This window comes from Phyllobates terribilis, unplaced genomic scaffold (genome assembly GCF_046119375.1).
Source record: "Phyllobates terribilis strain yellow unplaced genomic scaffold, ASM4611937v1 Scaffold_5__5_contigs__length_657084704, whole genome shotgun sequence".
In the NCBI taxonomy this organism is placed as follows: domain Eukaryota; kingdom Metazoa; phylum Chordata; class Amphibia; order Anura; family Dendrobatidae; genus Phyllobates; species Phyllobates terribilis.
Window position 1 is genome coordinate 54,388,965 of NW_027362765.1, and position 23,055 is coordinate 54,412,019.

At 50.9% G+C, this 23,055-nt stretch overlaps 2 protein-coding genes across 2 annotated transcripts in view; both read left to right on the forward strand.

Annotated features, from left to right (window-relative positions):
- The first annotated feature begins 5,802 nt into the window (after nt 1–5,802).
- LOC141271438 (uncharacterized) overlaps nt 5,803–23,055 on the forward strand; it is a 156,644-nt gene continuing 139,391 nt past the window's right edge. The window contains exon 1 of the mRNA XM_073681512.1: nt 5,803–5,885. The gene's annotated coding sequence lies outside the window, so the exon portion shown is untranslated. The remainder of the gene's footprint in view (nt 5,886–23,055) is intronic.
- Nucleotides 5,821–23,055, forward strand: part of LOC141271947 (uncharacterized) — a 208,897-nt gene continuing 191,662 nt past the window's right edge. The window contains exon 1 of the mRNA XM_073682195.1: nt 5,821–5,885. The gene's annotated coding sequence lies outside the window, so the exon portion shown is untranslated. The remainder of the gene's footprint in view (nt 5,886–23,055) is intronic.

Here is a 23,055-nt window from a genome sequence, read left to right on the forward strand (position 1 = left end):
CAGGGTGTACCGGTGTCCTGATTCCTTCCAATTTTTGGCAGTTCTTGCATTGACCCTATAGGTATTGTGAGTCCCTCCTTCATGAATTAAACAGGATGTGTCATATCACACACCCCACATGCCCAAATACGGTAGTAAAACGTTAAAATTACATTTACCAGTGAGTACTGGTGGGTGTAGTCCCGTCCCCCCTTCCCTCTACTATGTCATCTACTCATAGGCGATGGGGAAATACAGTGAGAGATGGCCCAGCTATTAAGGGGTGGAGGAGACTTTTTTTTTCTCTTTTTAATTTTGTCTTATATACAAGTTATTATAAGGAAGGAATGTTTCCTAACATTTTTTCCTGTAAAATCCATTTTATCTTCGGCTTTGTATGTTTTATTTTCAGTCCGTAAAAGTTGCGTAAGCCTCTGACAACATTGTTCTTTAAGCAATCTGGAGTCAAAGATCAATCTGGGAGTCAAAGACGCATCCAGGCATCTTCTCTAGGCTGTTCCCATTTTATTTGAGCGCTGTTTTCATCTACAGTATTTTAGCAACCCCCCCCCCCCAACCCCTCCTTTTAGGGTCTTCCAGAAAAATGCTTGAGTTTCCCATTGATTTCCATTATACAGGTGCATCTCACAACATTAGAATATCAAAAAGTTACTTTACTTCTGTTCTTCACTACAAAAAGTGAAACTCATATTATATAGAGTCATTACAAACAGAGTGATCTATTTCAAATGTTTATTTCTGTTATTGTTGATGATTATGGCTTATAGCCAAAGAAAACACAAAAGTCATTATCTCAGTAAACTAGAATAATTAACAAAAAACACCTGCAAAGGCTTCTTAAGCGTTTAAAAAGGTCCCTTAGTCTGTTTCAGTAGGCTCCAAAATCATGGGGAAGACTGCTGTCTTGAGAGATGTCCAGAAGGTAGTCATTGACACTATGTAAATGCAAAGTAAATTTTACATTTCATGTGGAAATCAAGGTTCCAGAGTCTGGAGGAAGAGTGGAGAGGCACACAATCCAAGCTGCTTGAGGTCTAGTGTGAAGTTTCCACAATCAGTGATGGTTTGGGGAGCCATGTCATCTGCTGATGTAGATCCACTGTGTTTTATCAAGACCAAAGTCAGCGCAGCCAGGAAATAGCATTTTATGCTTCCCTCTGGTGACAAACTTTTTGGAGATGGAAATTTCATTCTCCAGCAGGACCTGGCACCTCCACACTGCCAAAAGTACCAATACCTGGTTTAAACACAACAGTATCGCTGTGCTTGATTGGCCAGCAAACTCGCCTGACCTTAACCCCACAGAGAATCTACGGGGTATTGTCAAGAGGAAGATTAGAGATCCCAGACCCAACAATGCAGACAAGCTGAAGGCTGCTATCAAAGCCACCTGGGCTTCCATAACACCTCAGCAGTGCCACAGGCTGATCGCCTCCATGCCACGCCGCATTGATGCAGTAATTGATGAAAAAGGAGCCCCAACCAAGTATTGAGTGCATTTACTGAACATACATTTCAGTAGGCCAACATTACAGATTTTATAATCATTTTTCAAGCTGTTGTTATAAAGTATTCTAATTTACTGAGATAATGAGTTTTGTGTTTTCATTGGCTGTAAGCCATAATCATCAACATTAACAGGAATAAACACTTGAAATAGATCACTCTGTTTGTAATGACTCTACATAATATATGAGTTTCACTTTTTATATTGTGAGATGCACCTGTATTTGTTACTCAAGTCGAGCCCGTTCGAGTGTCCGACCTACTCGATTGTCACTGCTCGGTCTCTTTTTTTGCAAAAAAAAAATTGATGAAACAATCACGGCACGTCGTCTGGCTTAGTAAGCGCCAAAAACACCCAGGATGATCGATTCAGAAATCCAGTTGCAATGGACACCCGACCAGACCAGAACTAATCAAATTGCTCATCTCAAATGTATTAGACCTTTCAGTTTTCCACTGACAAACAGACTTTACACCATACTAGCGACCATCGGAATTCTGAGATAGGGCTGTGGTGAGGTCAATGGGCTAAAAGAGGAAGCCCTGTCATAAGCGGCTCCGCTCCGTACACCTCGTACACACGCGGCTCCGCTCCGTACACCTCGTACACTCGAGGCTCCGCACACCTCGTACACTCGCGGCTCCGCTCCGTACACCTCGTACACTCGCGGCTCCGCTCCGTACACCTCGTACACTCGCGGCTCCGCTCCGTACACCTCGTACACTCGCGGCTCCGCTCCGTACACCTCGTACACTCACGGCTCCGCTCCGTACACCTCGTACACACGCGGCTCCGCTCCGTACACCTCGTACACACGCGGCTCCGCTCCGTACACCTCGTACACACGCGGCTCCGCTCCGTACACCTCGTACACACGCGGCTCCGCTCCGTACACCTCGTACACACGCGGCTGCGCTCCGTACACCTCGTACACACGCGGCTGCGCTCCGTACACCTCGTACACACGCGGCTGCGCTCCGTACACCTCGTACACACTCGGCTGCGCTCCGTACACCTCGTACACACGCGGCTCCGCTCCGTACACCTCGTACACACGCGTCTCCGCTCCGTACACCTCGTACCCACATGGCTCCGTACACCTCGTACACACGGCTCCGCTCCGTACACCTCGTACACACGGCTCCGCTCCGCACACCTCGTACACACGGCTCCGCTCCGCACACCTCGTACACACGCAGCTCCGCCCCGTACACCTCGTACACACGCGGCTCCGCTCCGTACACCTCGTACACACGCGGCTCCGCTCCGTACACCTCGTACACTCGCGGCTCCTCTCAGTACACCTCGTACCCACACGGCTCCGCACACCTCGTACACAGACGGCTCCGCTCCGCACACCTCGTACACACGCGGCTCCGCCTCGTACACACGCGGCTCCGTTCCGTACACCTCGTACACTCGCGGCTGCGCTCCGTACACCTCGTACACTCGTGGCTGCGCTCCGTACACCTCGTACACTCGCGGCTCCGCTCCGCACACCTCGTACACGCGCGGCTCCGCTCCGCACACCTCGTACACGCGCGGCTCCGCTCCGCACACCTCGTACACGCGCGGCTCCGCTCCGCACACCTCGTACACGCGCGGCTCCGCTCCGCACACCTCGTACACGCGCGGCTCCGCTCCGCACACCTCGTACACGCGCGGCTCCGCTCCGTACACCTCGTACACACGCGGCTCCGCTCCGTACACCTCGTACACTCGCGGCTCCGCTCCGTACACCTCGTACACTCGCGGCTCTGCTCCGTACACCTCGTACACTCGCGGCTCCGCTCCGTACACCTCGTACACTCGCGGCTCCGCTCCGTACACCTCGTACACTCGCGGCTCCGCTCCGTACACCTCGTACACTCGCGGCTCCTCTCCGTACACCTCGTACACAGACGGCTCTGCTCCGTACACGCGCGACTCCGCTTCGAATACCTCGTCCACTCGCCGCTCCGCTCCGTACACCTCGTCCACTATCGGGCTCCGCTCCGTACACCTCGTACACTCGCGGCTCCGCTCCATACACCTCGTACCCACACGGCTCCGCACACCTCGTACACACGCGGCTCCGCTCCGTACACCTCGTATACACGCCGCTCCTCTCCATACACACGCCACTCCGCTCCGTACACCTCGTACACACGCGGCTCCGCTCCGTACACCTCGTACACTCGCGGCTCCGCTCCGTACACCTCGTACACTCGCGGCTCCGCTCCGTACACCTCGTACAATCGCCGCTCCGTACACCTCGTACACTCGCGGCTCCGCTCCGTACACCTCGTACACTCGAGGCTCCGCTCCGTACACCTCTTACCCACATGGCTCCGCACACCTCGTACACACGCGGCTCCGCTCCGTACACACGCGGCTCCTCTCCGTACACCTCGTACACATGCGGCTCCTCTCCGTACACCTCGTACACACGTGGCTCCTCTCCGTACACCTCGTACACACGCGGCTCCGCTCCGTACACCTCGAACGCACGCGGCTCCGCTCCGCACACCTCGTACACGCGCGGCTCCGCACACCTCGTACACACGCGGCTCCGCTCCATACACCTTGTACCCACACGGCTCCGTACACCTCGTACACTCGCGGCTCCGCTCCGTACACCTCGTACACTCGCGGCTCCTCTCCGTACACCTCTACCCACATGGCTCCGTACACCTCGTACACACGGCTCCGCTCCGTACACCTCGTACACAGACGGCTCTGCTCCGTACACGCGCGACTCCGCTTCGAATACCTCGTCCACTCGCCGCTCCGCTCCGTACACCTCGTCCACTATCGGGCTCCGCTCCGTACACCTCGTACACTCGCGGCTCCGCTCCATACACCTCGTACCCACACGGCTCCGCACACCTCGTACACACGCGGCTCCGCTCCGTACACCTCGTATACACGCCGCTCCTCTCCATACACACGCCACTCCGCTCCGTACACCTCGTACACACGCGGCTCCTGCTCCGTACACCTCGTACACTCGCGGCTCCGCTCCGTACACCTCGTACAATCGCCGCTCCGTACACCTCGTACACTCGCGGCTCCGCTCCGTACACCTCTTACCCACATGGCTCCGCACACCTCGTACACACGCGGCTCCGCTCCGTACACACGCGGCTCCTCTCCGTACACCTCGTACACATGCGGCTCCTCTCCGTACACCTCGTACACACGTGGCTCCTCTCCGTACACCTCGTACACACGCGGCTCCGCTCCGTACACCTCGAACGCACGCGGCTCCGCTCCGCACACCTCGTACACGCGCGGCTCCGCACACCTCGTACACACGCGGCTCCGCTCCATACACCTTGTACCCACACGGCTCCGCACACCTCGTACACACGCGGCTCCGCTCCGTACACCTCGTACACACGCCGCTCCTCTCCGTACACACGCGGCTCCGCTCCGTACACCTCGTACACACGCGGCTCCGCTCCGTACACCTCGTACACTCGCGGCTCCGCTCCGTACACCTCGTACACTCGCGGCTCCGCTCCGTACACCTCGTACACTCGCTGCTCCGCTCCGTACACCTCGTACACTCGCGGCTCCGCTCCGTACACCTCGTACACTCGCGGCTCCGCTCCGTACACGCGCGACTCCGCTTCGAATACCTCGTCCACTCGCCGCTCCGCTCCGTACACCTCGTCCACTATCGGGCTCCGCTCCGTACACTATCGGGCTCCGCTCCATACACCTCGTACCCACACGGCTCCGCACACCTCGTACACACGCGGCTCCGCTCCGTACACACGCCGCTCCTCTCCGTACACACGCCGCTCCGCTCCGTACACCTCGTACACACGCGGCTCCGCTCCGTACACCTCGTACACTCGCGGCTCCGCTCCGTACACCTCGTACAATCGCCGCTCCGCTCCGTACACCTCGTACATTCGCCGCTCCGCTCCGTACACCTCGTACACTCGAGGCTCCGCTCCGTACACCTCGTACACACGCGGCTCCGCTCCGTACACCTCTTACCCACATGGCTCCGCACACCTCGTACACACGCGGCTCCTCTCCGCACACCTCGTACACACGCGGCTCCTCTCCGTACACCTCGTACACACGCGGCTCCTCTCCGTACACCTCGAACGCACGCGGCTCCGCTCCGTACACCTCGAACGCGCGCGGCTCCGCTCCGTACACCTCGAACGAGCGCGGCTCTGCTACATCCACACTGTAAACCCCTCCTGACCCCACACATAACCTTCCCCTCATCCAGCACCATGACAACCAGCACAGCAGAGTCCTGCATCCTCTGAGGCCCCTGATCATGTGACCCCTGACTCCTCCCCTCCTGTGACCTCATCACAGGTCCTGTGCGCACAGAACAGCCATATATGTGGTGGCGGCTCTGCAGGTGGAGGTATGTGGAGACCCCCATTACTGGGCGCAGGGGGGGCATTAACCCCTCCATTCCCGGAGATAGTGCCCCCTCCCCCCAGTTCTGCCATGTGTATATGTACAGTAATATAACGCTGGATGTGCTCATGTATACAGGGGACATTAACCCCTCCATTCCCGGAGATAGTGCCCCCTCCCCCCAGTTCTGCCATGTGTATATGTACAGTAATATAACGCTGGATGTGCTCATGTATATAGGGGACATTAACCCCTCCATTCCCGGAGATAGTGCCCCTTCCCCCAGTTCTGCCATGTGTATATGTACAGTAATATAACGCTGGATGTGCTCATGTATACAGGGGACATTAACCCCTCCATTCCCGGAGATAGTGCCCCCTCCCCCCAGTTCTGCCATGTGTATATGTACAGTAATATAACGCTGGTTGTCCTCATGTATACAGGGGACATTAACCCCTCCATTCCCGGAGATAGTGCCCCCCTCCCCCAGTTCTGCCATGTGTATATGTACAGTAATATAATGCTGGATGTGTTCATGTATACAGGGGGCATTAACCCCTCCATTCCCGGAGATAGTGCCCCCCTCCCCCAGTTCTGCCTTGTGTATATGTACAGTAATATAACGCTGGATGTGCTCATGTATACAGGGGGCATTAACCCCTCCATTCCCTGAGATAGTGCCCCCTTCCCCCAGTTCTGCCATGTGTATATGTACAGTAATATAACGCTGGATCTTGTCATGTATACAGGGGACATTAACCCCTCCATTCCCGGAGATAGTGCCCCTTCCCCCAGTTCTGCCATGTGTATATGTACAGTAATATAACGCTGGATGTGCTCATGTGTACAGGGGGCATTAACCCCTCCATTCCCGGAGATAGTGCCCCCCTCCCCCAGTTCTGCCTTGTGTATATGTACAGTGATATAACGCTGGATCTTGTCATGTATACAGGGGACATTAACCCCTCCATTCCCGGAGATAGTGCCCCTTCCCCCAGTTCTGCCATGTGTATATGTACAGTAATATAACGCTGGATGTGCTCATGTATACAGGGGACATTAACCCCTCCATTCCCGGAGATAGTGCCCCCTTCCCCCAGTTCTGCCATGTGTATATGTACAGTAATATAACGCTGGATGTGCTCATGTATACAGAGGACATTAACCCCTCCATTCCCGGAGATAGTGCCCCTTCCCCCAGTTCTGCCATGTGTATATGTACAGTAATATAACGCTGGATGTGCTCATGTATACAGGGGGCATTAACCCCTCCATTCCTGGAGATAGTGCCCCCTTCCCCCAGTTCTGCCATGTGTATATGTACAGTAATATAACGCTGGATGTGCTCATGTATACAGGGGGCATTAACCCCTCCATTCCCGGAGATAGTGCCCCTTCCCCCAGTTCTGCCATGTGTATATGTACAGTAATATAACGCTGGATGTGCTCATGTATACAGGGGGCATTAACCCCTCTTTTCCCGGAGATAGTGCCCCCTTCCCCCAGTTCTGCCATGTGTATATGTACAGTAATATAACGCTGGATGTGCTTATGTATACAGGGGACATTAACCCCTCCATTCCCGGAGATAGTGCCCCCCTTCCTCCAGTTCTGCTATGTGTATATGTACAGTAATATAACGCTGGATGTGCTCATGTATACAGGGGGCATTAACCCCTCTTTTCCCGGAGATAGTGCCCCCTTCCCCCAGTTCTGCCATGTGTATATGTACAGTAATATAACGCTGGATGTGCTTATGTATACAGGGGACATTAACCCCTCCATTCCCGGAGATAGTGCCCCCCTCCCCCAGTTCTGCCATGTGTATATGTACAGTAATATAACGCTGGATGTGATCATGTATACAGGGGGCATTAACCCCTCCATTCCCGGAGATAGTGCCCCCTTCCCCCGGTTCTGCCATGTGTATATGTACAGTAATATAACGCTGGATGTGCTCATGTATACAGGGGACATTAACCCCTCCATTCCCGGAGATAGTGACCCCTTCCCCCAGTTCTGCCATGTGTATATGTACAGTAATATAACGCTGGATGTGCTCATGTATACAGGGGGCATTAACCCCTCTTTTCCCGGAGATAGTGCCCCCTTCCCCCAGTTCTGCCATGTGTATATGTACAGTAATATAACGCTGGATGTGCTTATGTATACAGGGGACATTAACCCCTCCATTCCCGGAGATAGTGCCCCTTCCCCCAGTTCTGCCATGTGTATATGTACAGTAATATAACGCTGGATGTGCTCATGTATACAGGGGACATTAACCCCTCCATTCCCGGAGATAGTGCCCCCTTCCCCCAGTTCTGCCATGTGTATATGTACAGTAATATAACGCTGGATGTGCTCATGTATACAGGGGGCATTAACCCCTCCATTCCCGGAGATAGTGCCCCCTTCCCCCAGTTCTGCCATGTGTATATGTACATTAATATAACGCTGGATGTGCTCATGTATACACGGGAACATTAACCCCTCCATTCCTGGAGATAGTGCCCCCTTCCCCCAGTTCTGCCATGTGTATATGTACAGTAATATAACGCTGGATGTGCTCATGTATACAGGGGACATTAACCCCTCCATTCCCGGAGATAGTGCCCCCTCCCCCCAGTTCTGCCATGTGTATATGTACAGTAATATAACGCTGGATGTGCTCATGTATACAGGGGACATTAACCCCTCCATTCCCGGAGATAGTGCCCCCTCCCCCAGTTCTGCCATGTGTATATGTACAGTAATGTAACGCTGGATGTGCTCATGTATACAGGGGACATTAACCCCTCCATTCCCGGAGATAGTGCCCCCTCCCCCCAGTTCTGCCATGTGTATATGTGCAGTAATATAACGCTGGATGTGCTCATGTATACAGGGGGCATTAACCCCTCCATTCCCGGAGATAGTGCCCCCGTCCCCCAGTTCTGCCATGTGTATATGTACAGTAATATAACGCTGGATGTGCTCATGTATACAGGGGGCATTAACCCCTCCATTCCCGGAGATAGTGCCCCCTTCCCCCAGTTCTGCCATGTGTATATGTACAGTAATATAACGCTGGATGTGCTCATGTATACAGGGGACATTAACCCCTCCATTCCCGGAGATAGTGACCCCTTCCCCCAGTTCTGCCATGTGTATATGTACAGTAATATAACGCTGGATGTGCTCATGTATACAGGGGGCATTAACCCCTCTTTTCCCGGAGATAGTGCCCCCTTCCCCCAGTTCTGCCATGTGTATATGTACAGTAATATAACGCTGGATGTGCTTATGTATACAGGGGACATTAACCCCTCCATTCCCGGAGATAGTGCCCCTTCCCCCAGTTCTGCCATGTGTATATGTACAGTAATATAATGCTGGATGTGCTCATGTATACAGGGGACATTAACCCCTCCATTCCCGGAGATAGTGCCCCCTTCCCCCAGTTCTGCCATGTGTATATGTACAGTAATATAACGCTGGATGTGCTCATGTATACAGGGGGCATTAACCCCTCCATTCCCGGAGATAGTGCCCCCTTCCCCCAGTTCTGCCATGTGTATATGTACATTAATATAACGCTGGATGTGCTCATGTATACAGGGGACATTAACCCCTCCATTCCTGGAGATAGTGCCCCCTTCCCCCAGTTCTGCCATGTGTATATGTACAGTAATATAACGCTGGATGTGCTCATGTATACAGGGGACATTAACCCCTCCATTCCCGGAGATAGTGCCCCCTCCCCCCAGTTCTGCCATGTGTATATGTACAGTAATATAACGCTGGATGTGCTCATGTATACAGGGGACATTAACCCCTCCATTCCCGGAGATAGTGCCCCCTCCCCCAGTTCTGCCATGTGTATATGTACAGTAATATAACGCTGGATGTGCTCATGTATACAGGGGACATTAACCCCTCCATTCCCGGAGATAGTGCCCCCTCCCCCCAGTTCTGCCATGTGTATATGTACAGTAATATAACGCTGGATGTGCTCATGTATACAGGGGGCATTAACCCCTCCATTCCCGGAGATAGTGCCCCCGTCCCCCAGTTCTGCCATGTGTATATGTACAGTAATATAACGCTGGATGTGCTCATGTATACAGGGGGCATTAACCCCTCCATTCCCGGAGATAGTGCCCCCTTCCCCCAGTTCTGCCATGTGTATATGTACAGTAATATAACGCTGGATGTGCTCATGTATACAGGGGGCATTAACCCCTCCATTCCCGGAGATAGTGCCCCCTTCCCCCAGTTCTGCCATGTGTATATGTACAGTAATATAACGCTGGATGTGCTCATGTATACAGGGGGCATTAACCCCTCCATTCCAGAAGATAGTGCCCCCTCCCCCCAGTTCTGCAATGTGTATATGTACAGTAATATAACGCTGGATGTGCTCATGTATACAGGGGACATTAACCCCTCCATTCCTGGAGATAGTGCCCCCTTCCCCCAGTTCTGCCATGTGTATATGTACAGTAATATAACGCTGGATGTGCTCATGTATACATGGGGCATTAACCCCTCCATTCCTGGAGATAGTGCCCCCTTCCCCCAGTTCTGCCATGTGTATATGTACAGTAATATAACGCTGGATGTGCTCATGTGTACAGGGGACATTAACCCCTCCATTCCCGGAGATAGTGCCCCCTCCCCCAGTTCTGCCATGTGTATATGTACAGTAATATAACGCTGGATGTGCTCATGTATACAGGGGGCATTAACCCCTCCATTCCCAGAGATAGTGCCCCCTTCCCCCAGTTCGCCATGTGTATATGTACAGTAATATAACGCTGGTTGTGCTCATGTATACAGGGGCATTAACCCCTCCATTCCCGGAGATAGTGCCCCCTTCCCCCAGTTCTGCCATGTGTATATGTACAGTAATATAACGCTGGATGTGCTCATGTATACAGGGGGCATTAACCCCTCCATTCCTGGAGATAGTGCCCCCCTTCCCCCAGTTCTGCCATGTGTATATGTACAGTAATATAACGCTGGATGTGCTCATGTATACAGGGGACATTAACCCCTCCATTCCCGGAGATAGTGCCCCCCTTCCCCCAGTTCTGCCATGTGTATATGTACAGTAATATAACGCTGGATGTGCTCATGTATACAGGGGGCATTAACCCCTCCATTCCTGGAGATAGTGCCCCCCTTCCCCCAGTTCTGCCATGTGTATATGTACAGTAATATAACGCTTGATGTGCTCATGTATACAGGGGACATTAACCCCTCCATTCCCGGAGATAGTGCCCCCCTTCCCCCAGTTCTGCCATGTGTATATGTACAGTAATATAACGCTGGATGTGCTCATGTATACAGGGGGCATTAACCCCTCCATTCCCGGAGATAGTGCCCCCTTCCCCCAGTTCTCCCATGTGTATATGTACAGTAATATAACACTGGATGTGCTCATGTATACAGGGGACATTAACCCCTCCCTTCCCGGAGATAGTGCCCCCTTCCCCCAGTTCTGCCATGTGTATATGTACAGTAATATAACGCTGGATGTGCTCATGTATACAGGGGGCATTAACCCCTCCATTCCCGGAGATAGTGGCCCCCTTCCCCCAGTTCTGCCATGTGTATATGTACAGTAATATAACGCTGGATGTGCTCATGTATACAGGGGACATTAATCCCTCCCTTCCCGGAGATAGTGCCCCCCTCCCCCCAGTTCTGCCATGTGTATATGTATAGTAATATAACGCTGGTTGTGCTCATGTATACAGGGGATATTAACCCCTCTATTCCCGGAGATAGTGCCCCCTTCCCCCAGTTCTGCCATGTGTATATGTACAGTAATATAACTCTGGATGTGCTCATGTATACATGGGGCATTAACCCCTCCATTCCTGGAGATAGTGCCCCCTTCCCCCAGTTCTGCCATGTGTATATGTACAGTAATATAACGCTGGATGTGCTCATGTGTACAGGGGACATTAACCCCTCCATTCCCGGAGATAGTGCCCCCTCCCCCAGTTCTGCCATGTGTATGTGTACAGTAATATAACGCTGGATGTGCTCATGTATACAGGGGGCATTAACCCCTCCATTCCCAGAGATAGTGGCCCCTTCCCCCAGTTCTACCATGTGTATATGTACAGTAATATAACGCTGGATGTGCTCATGTGTACAGGGGACATTAACCCCTCCATTCCCGGAGATAGTGCCCCCTCCCCCAGTTCTGCCATGTGTATATGTACAGTAATATAACGCTGGATGTGCTCATGTATACAGGGGGCATTAACCCCTCCATTCCCAGAGATAGTGCCCCCTTCCCCCAGTTCTGCCATGTGTATATGTACAGTAATATAACGCTGGATGTGCTCATGTGTACAGGGGACATTAACCCCTCCATTCCCGGAGATAGTGCCCCCTCCCCCAGTTCTGCCATGTGTATATGTACAGTAATATAACGCTGGATGTGCTCATGTATACAGGGGGCATTAACCCCTCCATTCCCGGAGATAGTGCCCCCTTCCCCCAGTTCTACCATGTGTATTTGTACAGTAATATAACGCTGGATGTGCTCATGTATACAGGGGGCATTAACCCCTCCATTCCCGGAGATAGTGCCCCCTTCCCCCAGTTCTGCCATGTGTATATGTACAGTAATATAACGCTGGATGTGCTCATGTATACAGGGGACATTAACCCCTCCATTCCTGGAGATAGTGCCCCCCTTCCCCCAGTTCTGCCATGTGTATATGTACAGTAATATAATTCTGGATGTGCTCATGTATACAGGGGACATTAACCCCTCCATTCCCGGAGATAGTGCCCCCTCCCCCAGTTCTGCCATGTGTATATGTACAGTAATATAACGCTGGATGTGCTCATGTATACAGGGGACATTAACCCCTCCATTCCTGGAGATAGTGCCCCCTTCCCCCAGTTCTGCCATGTGTATATGTACAGTAATATAACACTGGATGTGCTCATGTATACAGGGGACATTAACCCCTCCATTCCCGGAGATAGTGCCCCCTTCCCCCAGTTCTGTCATGTGTATATGTACAGTAATATAACGCTGGATGTGCTCATGTATACAGGGGACATTAACCCCTCCATTCCCGGAGATAGTGCCCCCTTCCCCCAGTTCTGCCATGTGTATATGTACAGTAATATAACGCTGGATGTGCTCATGTATACAGGGGACATTAACCCCTCCATTCCCGGAGATAGTGCCCCCTTCCCCCAGTTCTGCCATGTGTATATGTACAGTAATATAACGCTGGATGTGCTCATGTATACAGGGGACATTAACCCCTCCATTCCCGGAGATAGTGCCCCCTTCCCCCAGTTCTGCCATGTGTATATGTACAGTAATATAACGCTGGATGTGCTCATGTATACAGGGGACATTAACCCCTCCATTCCCGGAGATAGTGCCCCCTTCCCCCAGTTCTGCCATGTGTATATGTACAGTAATATAATGCTGGATGTGCTCATGTATATAGGGGGCATTAACCCCTCCATTCCCGGAGATAGTGCCTCCTTCCCCCAGTTCGCCATGTGTATATGTACAGTAATATAACGCTGGTTGTGCTCATGTATACAGGGGCATTAACCCCTCCATTCCCGGAGATAGTGCCCCCTTCCCCCAGTTCTGCCATGTGTATATGTACAGTAATATAACGCTGGATGTGCTCATGTATACAGGGGGCATTAACTCCTCCATTCCCGGAGATAGTGCCCCCCTTCCCCCAGTTCTGCCATGTGTATATGTACAGTAATATAACGCTGGATATGCTCATGTATACAGGGGACATTAACCCCTCCATTCCTGGGGATAGTGCCCCCTTCCCCAGTTCTGTCATGTTTATATGTACAGTAATATAATGCTGGATGTGCTCATATATACAGGGAACATTAACCCCTCCATTCCCGGAGATAGTGCCCCCTTCCCCCAGTTCTGCCATCTGTATATGTACAGTAATATAACGCTGGATGTGCTCATGTATACAGGGGACATTAACCCCTCCATTCCCGGAGATAGTGCCCCCTTCCCCCAGTTCTGCCATGTGTATATGTACACTAATATAACGCTGGATGTGCTCATGTATACAGGGGACATTAACCCCTCCATTCCCGAAGATAGTGTCCCCCTCCCCCCAGTGCTGCCATGTGTATATGTACAGTAATATAATGCTGGATGTGCTCATGTGTACAGGGGACATTAACCCCTCCATTCCCGGAGATAGTGCCCCCTCCCCCCAGTTCTGCCATATGTATATGTACAGTAATATAACGCTGGATGTGATCATGTATACAGGGGACATTAACCCCTCCATTCCCGGAGATAGTGCCCCCTTCCCCCAGTTCTGCCATGTGTATATGTACACTAATATAACGCTGGATGTGCTCATGTATACAGGGGACATTAACCCCTCCATTCCCGGAGATAGTGTCCCCCTCCCCCCAGTGCTGCCATGTGTATATGTACAGTAATATAATGCTGGATGTGCTCATGTGTACAGGGGACATTAACCCCTCCATTCCCGGAGATAGTGCCCCCGTCCCCCAGTTCTGCCATGTGTATATGTACAGTAATATAACGCTGGATGTGCTCATGTATACAGGGGGCATTAACCCCTCCATTCCCGGAGATAGTGCCCCCTTCCCCCAGTTCTGCCATGTGTATATGTACAGTAATATAACGCTGGATGTGCTCATGTATACAGGGGACATTAACCCCTCCATTCCCGGAGATAGTGACCCCTTCCCCCAGTTCTGCCATGTGTATATGTACAGTAATATAACGCTGGATGTGCTCATGTATACAGGGGGCATTAACCCCTCTTTTCCCGGAGATAGTGCCCCCTTCCCCCAGTTCTGCCATGTGTATATGTACAGTAATATAACGCTGGATGTGCTTATGTATACAGGGGACATTAACCCCTCCATTCCCGGAGATAGTGCCCCTTCCCCCAGTTCTGCCATGTGTATATGTACAGTAATATAATGCTGGATGTGCTCATGTATACAGGGGACATTAACCCCTCCATTCCCGGAGATAGTGCCCCCTTCCCCCAGTTCTGCCATGTGTATATGTACAGTAATATAACGCTGGATGTGCTCATGTATACAGGGGGCATTAACCCCTCCATTCCCGGAGATAGTGCCCCCTTCCCCCAGTTCTGCCATGTGTATATGTACATTAATATAACGCTGGATGTGCTCATGTATACAGGGGACATTAACCCCTCCATTCCTGGAGATAGTGCCCCCTTCCCCCAGTTCTGCCATGTGTATATGTACAGTAATATAACGCTGGATGTGCTCATGTATACAGGGGACATTAACCCCTCCATTCCCGGAGATAGTGCCCCCTCCCCCCAGTTCTGCCATGTGTATATGTACAGTAATATAACGCTGGATGTGCTCATGTATACAGGGGACATTAACCCCTCCATTCCCGGAGATAGTGCCCCCTCCCCCAGTTCTGCCATGTGTATATGTACAGTAATATAACGCTGGATGTGCTCATGTATACAGGGGACATTAACCCCTCCATTCCCGGAGATAGTGCCCCCTCCCCCCAGTTCTGCCATGTGTATATGTACAGTAATATAACGCTGGATGTGCTCATGTATACAGGGGGCATTAACCCCTCCATTCCCGGAGATAGTGCCCCCGTCCCCCAGTTCTGCCATGTGTATATGTACAGTAATATAACGCTGGATGTGCTCATGTATACAGGGGGCATTAACCCCTCCATTCCCGGAGATAGTGCCCCCTTCCCCCAGTTCTGCCATGTGTATATGTACAGTAATATAACGCTGGATGTGCTCATGTATACAGGGGGCATTAACCCCTCCATTCCCGGAGATAGTGCCCCCTTCCCCCAGTTCTGCCATGTGTATATGTACAGTAATATAACGCTGGATGTGCTCATGTATACAGGGGGCATTAACCCCTCCATTCCAGAAGATAGTGCCCCCTCCCCCCAGTTCTGCAATGTGTATATGTACAGTAATATAACGCTGGATGTGCTCATGTATACAGGGGACATTAACCCCTCCATTCCTGGAGATAGTGCCCCCTTCCCCCAGTTCTGCCATGTGTATATGTACAGTAATATAACGCTGGATGTGCTCATGTATACATGGGGCATTAACCCCTCCATTCCTGGAGATAGTGCCCCCTTCCCCCAGTTCTGCCATGTGTATATGTACAGTAATATAACGCTGGATGTGCTCATGTGTACAGGGGACATTAACCCCTCCATTCCCGGAGATAGTGCCCCCTCCCCCAGTTCTGCCATGTGTATATGTACAGTAATATAACGCTGGATGTGCTCATGTATACAGGGGGCATTAACCCCTCCATTCCCAGAGATAGTGCCCCCTTCCCCCAGTTCGCCATGTGTATATGTACAGTAATATAACGCTGGTTGTGCTCATGTATACAGGGGCATTAACCCCTCCATTCCCGGAGATAGTGCCCCCTTCCCCCAGTTCTGCCATGTGTATATGTACAGTAATATAACGCTGGATGTGCTCATGTATACAGGGGGCATTAACCCCTCCATTCCTGGAGATAGTGCCCCCCTTCCCCCAGTTCTGCCATGTGTATATGTACAGTAATATAACGCTGGATGTGCTCATGTATACAGGGGACATTAACCCCTCCATTCCCGGAGATAGTGCCCCCCTTCCCCCAGTTCTGCCATGTGTATATGTACAGTAATATAACGCTGGATGTGCTCATGTATACAGGGGGCATTAACCCCTCCATTCCTGGAGATAGTGCCCCCCTTCCCCCAGTTCTGCCATGTGTATATGTACAGTAATATAACGCTTGATGTGCTCATGTATACAGGGGACATTAACCCCTCCATTCCCGGAGATAGTGCCCCCCTTCCCCCAGTTCTGCCATGTGTATATGTACAGTAATATAACGCTGGATGTGCTCATGTATACAGGGGGCATTAACCCCTCCATTCCCGGAGATAGTGCCCCCTTCCCCCAGTTCTCCCATGTGTATATGTACAGTAATATAACACTGGATGTGCTCATGTATACAGGGGACATTAACCCCTCCCTTCCCGGAGATAGTGCCCCCTTCCCCCAGTTCTGCCATGTGTATATGTACAGTAATATAACGCTGGATGTGCTCATGTATACAGGGGGCATTAACCCCTCCATTCCCGGAGATAGTGGCCCCCTTCCCCCAGTTCTGCCATGTGTATATGTACAGTAATATAACGCTGGATGTGCTCATGTATACAGGGGACATTAATCCCTCCCTTCCCGGAGATAGTGCCCCCCTCCCCCCAGTTCTGCCATGTGTATATGTATAGTAATATAACGCTGGTTGTGCTCATGTATACAGGGGATATTAACCCCTCTATTCCCGGAGATAGTGCCCCCTTCCCCCAGTTCTGCCATGTGTATATGTACAGTAATATAACTCTGGATGTGCTCATGTATACATGGGGCATTAACCCCTCCATTCCTGGAGATAGTGCCCCCTTCCCCCAGTTCTGCCATGTGTATATGTACAGTAATATAACGCTGGATGTGCTCATGTGTACAGGGGACATTAACCCCTCCATTCCCGGAGATAGTGCCCCCTCCCCCAGTTCTGCCATGTGTATGTGTACAGTAATATAACGCTGGATGTGCTCATGTATACAGGGGGCATTAACCCCTCCATTCCCAGAGATAGTGGCCCCTTCCCCCAGTTCTACCATGTGTATATGTACAGTAATATAACGCTGGATGTGCTCATGTGTACAGGGGACATTAACCCCTCCATTCCCGGAGATAGTGCCCCCTCCCCCAGTTCTGCCATGTGTATATGTACAGTAATATAACGCTGGATGTGCTCATGTATACAGGGGGCATTAACCCCTCCATTCCCAGAGATAGTGCCCCCTTCCCCCAGTTCTGCCATGTGTATATGTACAGTAATATAACGCTGGATGTGCTCATGTGTACAGGGGACATTAACCCCTCCATTCCCGGAGATAGTGCCCCCTCCCCCAGTTCTGCCATGTGTATATGTACAGTAATATAACGCTGGATGTGCTCATGTATACAGGGGGCATTAACCCCTCCATTCCCGGAGATAGTGCCCCCTTCCCCCAGTTCTACCATGTGTATTTGTACAGTAATATAACGCTGGATGTGCTCATGTATACAGGGGGCATTAACCCCTCCATTCCCGGAGATAGTGCCCCCTTCCCCCAGTTCTGCCATGTGTATATGTACAGTAATATAACGCTGGATGTGCTCATGTATACAGGGGACATTAACCCCTCCATTCCTGGAGATAGTGCCCCCCTTCCCCCAGTTCTGCCATGTGTATATGTACAGTAATATAATTCTGGATGTGCTCATGTATACAGGGGACATTAACCCCTCCATTCCCGGAGATAGTGCCCCCTCCCCCAGTTCTGCCATGTGTATATGTACAGTAATATAACGCTGGATGTGCTCATGTATACAGGGGACATTAACCCCTCCATTCCTGGAGATAGTGCCCCCTTCCCCCAGTTCTGCCATGTGTATATGTACAGTAATATAACACTGGATGTGCTCATGTATACAGGGGACATTAACCCCTCCATTCCCGGAGATAGTGCCCCCTTCCCCCAGTTCTGTCATGTGTATATGTACAGTAATATAACGCTGGATGTGCTCATGTATACAGGGGACATTAACCCCTCCATTCCCGGAGATAGTGCCCCCTTCCCCCAGTTCTGCCATGTGTATATGTACAGTAATATAACGCTGGATGTGCTCATGTATACAGGGGACATTAACCCCTCCATTCCCGGAGATAGTGCCCCCTTCCCCCAGTTCTGCCATGTGTATATGTACAGTAATATAACGCTGGATGTGCTCATGTATACAGGGGACATTAACCCCTCCATTCCCGGAGATAGTGCCCCCTTCCCCCAGTTCTGCCATGTGTATATGTACAGTAATATAACGCTGGATGTGCTCATGTATACAGGGGACATTAACCCCTCCATTCCCGGAGATAGTGCCCCCTTCCCCCAGTTCTGCCATGTGTATATGTACAGTAATATAATGCTGGATGTGCTCATGTATATAGGGGGCATTAACCCCTCCATTCCCGGAGATAGTGCCTCCTTCCCCCAGTTCGCCATGTGTATATGTACAGTAATATAACGCTGGTTGTGCTCATGTATACAGGGGCATTAACCCCTCCATCCCCGGAGATAGTGCCCCCTTCCCCCAGTTCTGCCATGTGTATATGTACAGTAATATAACGCTGGATGTGCTCATGTATACAGGGGGCATTAACTCCTCCATTCCCGGAGATAGTGCCCCCCTTCCCCCAGTTCTGCCATGTGTATATGTACAGTAATATAACGCTGGATATGCTCATGTATACAGGGGACATTAACCCCTCCATTCCTGGGGATAGTGCCCCCTTCCCCAGTTCTGTCATGTTTATATGTACAGTAATATAATGCTGGATGTGCTCATATATACAGGGAACATTAACCCCTCCATTCCCGGAGATAGTGCCCCCTTCCCCCAGTTCTGCCATGTGTATATGTACAGTAATATAACGCTGGATGTGCTCATGTATACAGGGGACATTAACCCCTCCATTCCCGGAGATAGTGCCCCCTTCCCCCAGTTCTGCCATGTGTATATGTACACTAATATAACGCTGGATGTGCTCATGTATACAGGGGACATTAACCCCTCCATTCCCGAAGATAGTGTCCCCCTCCCCCCAGTGCTGCCATGTGTATATGTACAGTAATATAATGCTGGATGTGCTCATGTGTACAGGGGACATTAACCCCTCCATTCCCGGAGATAGTGCCCCCTCCCCCCAGTTCTGCCATATGTATATGTACAGTAATATAACGCTGGATGTGCTCATGTATACAGGGGACATTAACCCCTCCATTCCCGGAGATAGTGCCCCCTTCCCCCAGTTCTGCCATGTGTATATGTACAGTAATATAATGCTGGATGTGCTCATGTGTACAGGGGACATTAACCCCTCCATTCCCGGAGATAGTGCCCCTTCCCCCAGTTCTGCCATGTGTATATGTACAGTAATATAATGCTGGATGTGCTCATGTATACAGGGGACATTAACCCCTCCATTCCCGGAGATAGTGCCCCCTTCCCCCAGTTCTGCCATGTGTATATGTACAGTAATATAACGCTGGATGTGCTCATGTATACAGGGGGCATTAAACCCTCCATTCCCGGAGATAGTGCCCCTTCCCCCAGTTCTGCCATGTGTATATGTACAGTAATATAACGCTGGATGTGCTCATGTATACAGGGGGCATTAACCCCTCCATTCCCGGAGATAGTGCCCCCTAACCCCAGTACTGCCATGTGTATATGTACAGTAATATAACGCTGGTTGTGCTCATGTATACAGGGGACATTAACCCCTCCATTCCCGGAGATAGTGCCCCCCTTCCCCCAGTTCTGCCATGTGTAGATGTACAGTAATATAACGCTGGATGAGCTCATGTATACAGGGGACATTAACCCCTCCATTCCTGGAGATAGTGCCCCCTTCCCCAGTTCTGTCATGTTTATATGTACAGTAAGATAACGCTGGATGAGCTCATGTATACAGGGGACATTAACCCCTCCATTCCCGGAGATAGTGTCCCCCTCCCCTCAGTGCTGCCATGTGTATATGTACAGTAATATAATGCTGGATGTGCTCATGTATAAAGGGGGCATTAACCCCTCCATTCCCGGAGATAGTGCTCCCCTCCCCCCAGTTCTACCATGTGTATATGTACAGTAATATAACGCTGGATGTGCTCATGTATACAGGGGGCATTAACCCCTCCATTCCCGGAGATAGTGCTCCCCTCCCCCCAGTTCTACCATGTGTATATGTACAGTAATATAACGCTGGATGTGCTCATGTATACAGGGGGCATTAACCCCTCCATTCCCGGAGATAGTGGCCCCCTTCCCCCAGTTCTGCCATGTGTATATGTACAGTAATATAACGCTGGATGTGATCATGTATACAGGGGACATTAACCCCTCCCTTCCCGGAGATAGTGCCCCCTCCCCCAGTTCTGCCATGTGTATATGTACAGTAATATAACGCTGGTTGTGCTCATGTATACAGGGGACATTAACCCCTCTATTCCCGGAGATAGTGCCCCCCTCCCCCCACTTCTGCCATGTGTATATGTACAGTAATATAACGCTGGATGTGATCATGTATACAGGGGGCATTAACCCCTCCATTCCTGGAGATAGTGCCCCCTTCCCCAGTTCTGTCATGTTTATATGTACAGTAATATAACGCTGGATGTGCTCATATATACAGGGAACAGTAACCCCTCCATTCCCGGAGATAGTGCCCCCTCCCCCCAGTTCTGCCATGTGTATATGTAAAGTAATATAACGCTGGATGTGCTCATGTATACAGGGGACATTAACCCCTCCATTCCTGGAGATAGTGCCCCCTCCCCCCAGTTCTGCCATGTGTATATGTACAGTAATGTAACGCTGGATGTGATCATGTATACAGGGGACATTAATCCCTCCATTCCTGGAGATAGTGCCCCCTCCCCCAGTTCTGCCATGTGTATATGTACAGTAATATAACGCTGGTTGTGCTCATGTATACAGGGGACATTAACCCCTCCATTCCCGAAGATAGTGCCCCCCTTCCCCCAGTTCTGCCAGGTGTATATGTACAGTAATATAACGCTGGATGAGCTCATGTATACAGGGGGCATTAACCCCTCCATTCCTGGAGATAGTGCCCCCTCCGCCCAGTTCTGCCATGTGTATATGTACAGTAATATAATGCTGGATGTGCTCATGTATACAGGGGACATTAACCCCTCCATTCCCGGAGATAGTGCCCCCTGCCCCCAGTTCTGCCATGTGTATATGTACAGTAATATAACGCTGGATTTGCTCATGTGTACAGGGGACATTAAACCCTCCATTCCCGGAGATAGTGCCCTCTTCCCCCAGTTCTGCCATGTGTATATGTACACTAATATAACGCTGGTTGTGCTCATGTATACAGGGGACATTAACCCCTCCATTCCCGAAGATAGTGCCCCCCTTCCCCCAGTTCTGCCAGGTGTATATGTACAGTAATATAACGCTGGATGAGCTCATGTATACAGGGGACATTAACCCCTCCATTCCTGGAGATAGTGCCCCCTTCCCCAGTTCTGTCATGTTTATATGTACAGTAATATAACGCTGGATGTGCTCATGTATACAGGGGGCATTAACCCCTCCATTCCGGGAGATAATGCCCCCCCTTTCCCCAGTTCTGCCATGTGTATATGTACAGTAATATAACGCTGGATGTGCTCATGTATACAGGGGACATTAACCCCTCCATTCCCGGAGATAGTGCCCCCTCCCCCCAGTTCTGTCATGTTTATATGTACAGTAATATAACGCTGGATGTGCTCATGTATACAGGGGACATTAACCCCTCCATTCCCGGAGATAGTGCCCCCTTCCTCCAGTTCTGCCATGTGTATATGTACACTAATATAACGCTGGATGTGCTCATGTATACAGGGGACATTAACCCCTCCATTCCCGGAGATAGTGTCCCCCTCCCCCCAGTGCTGCCATGTGTATATGTACAGTAATATAATGCTGGATGTGCTCATGTATAAAGGGGGCATTAACCCCTCCATTCCCGGAGATAGTGCCCCCTTCCACCAGTTCTGCCATGTGTATATGTACAGTAATATAACGCTGGATGTGCTCATGTATACAGGGGGCATTAACCCCTCCATTCCCGGAGATAGTGGCCCCTTCTCCCAGTTCTGCCATGTGTATATGTACAGTAATATAACGCTGGATGTGCTCATGTATACAGGGGACATTAACCCCTCCATTCCCGGAGATAGTGCCCCTTTCCCCCAGTTCTGGCATGTGTATATGTACAGTAATATAACGCTGGATGTGCTCATGTATACAGGGGACATTAACCCCTCCATTCCCGGAGATAGTGCCCTCTTCCCCCAGTTCTGCCATGTGTATATGTACAGTAATATAATGCTGGATGTGCTCATGTATACAGGGGACATTAATCCCTCCATTCCCGGAGATAGTGCCCCCTTCCCCCAGTTCTGCCATGTGTATATGTACAGTAATATAACGCTGGATGTGCTCATGTATACAGGGGGCATT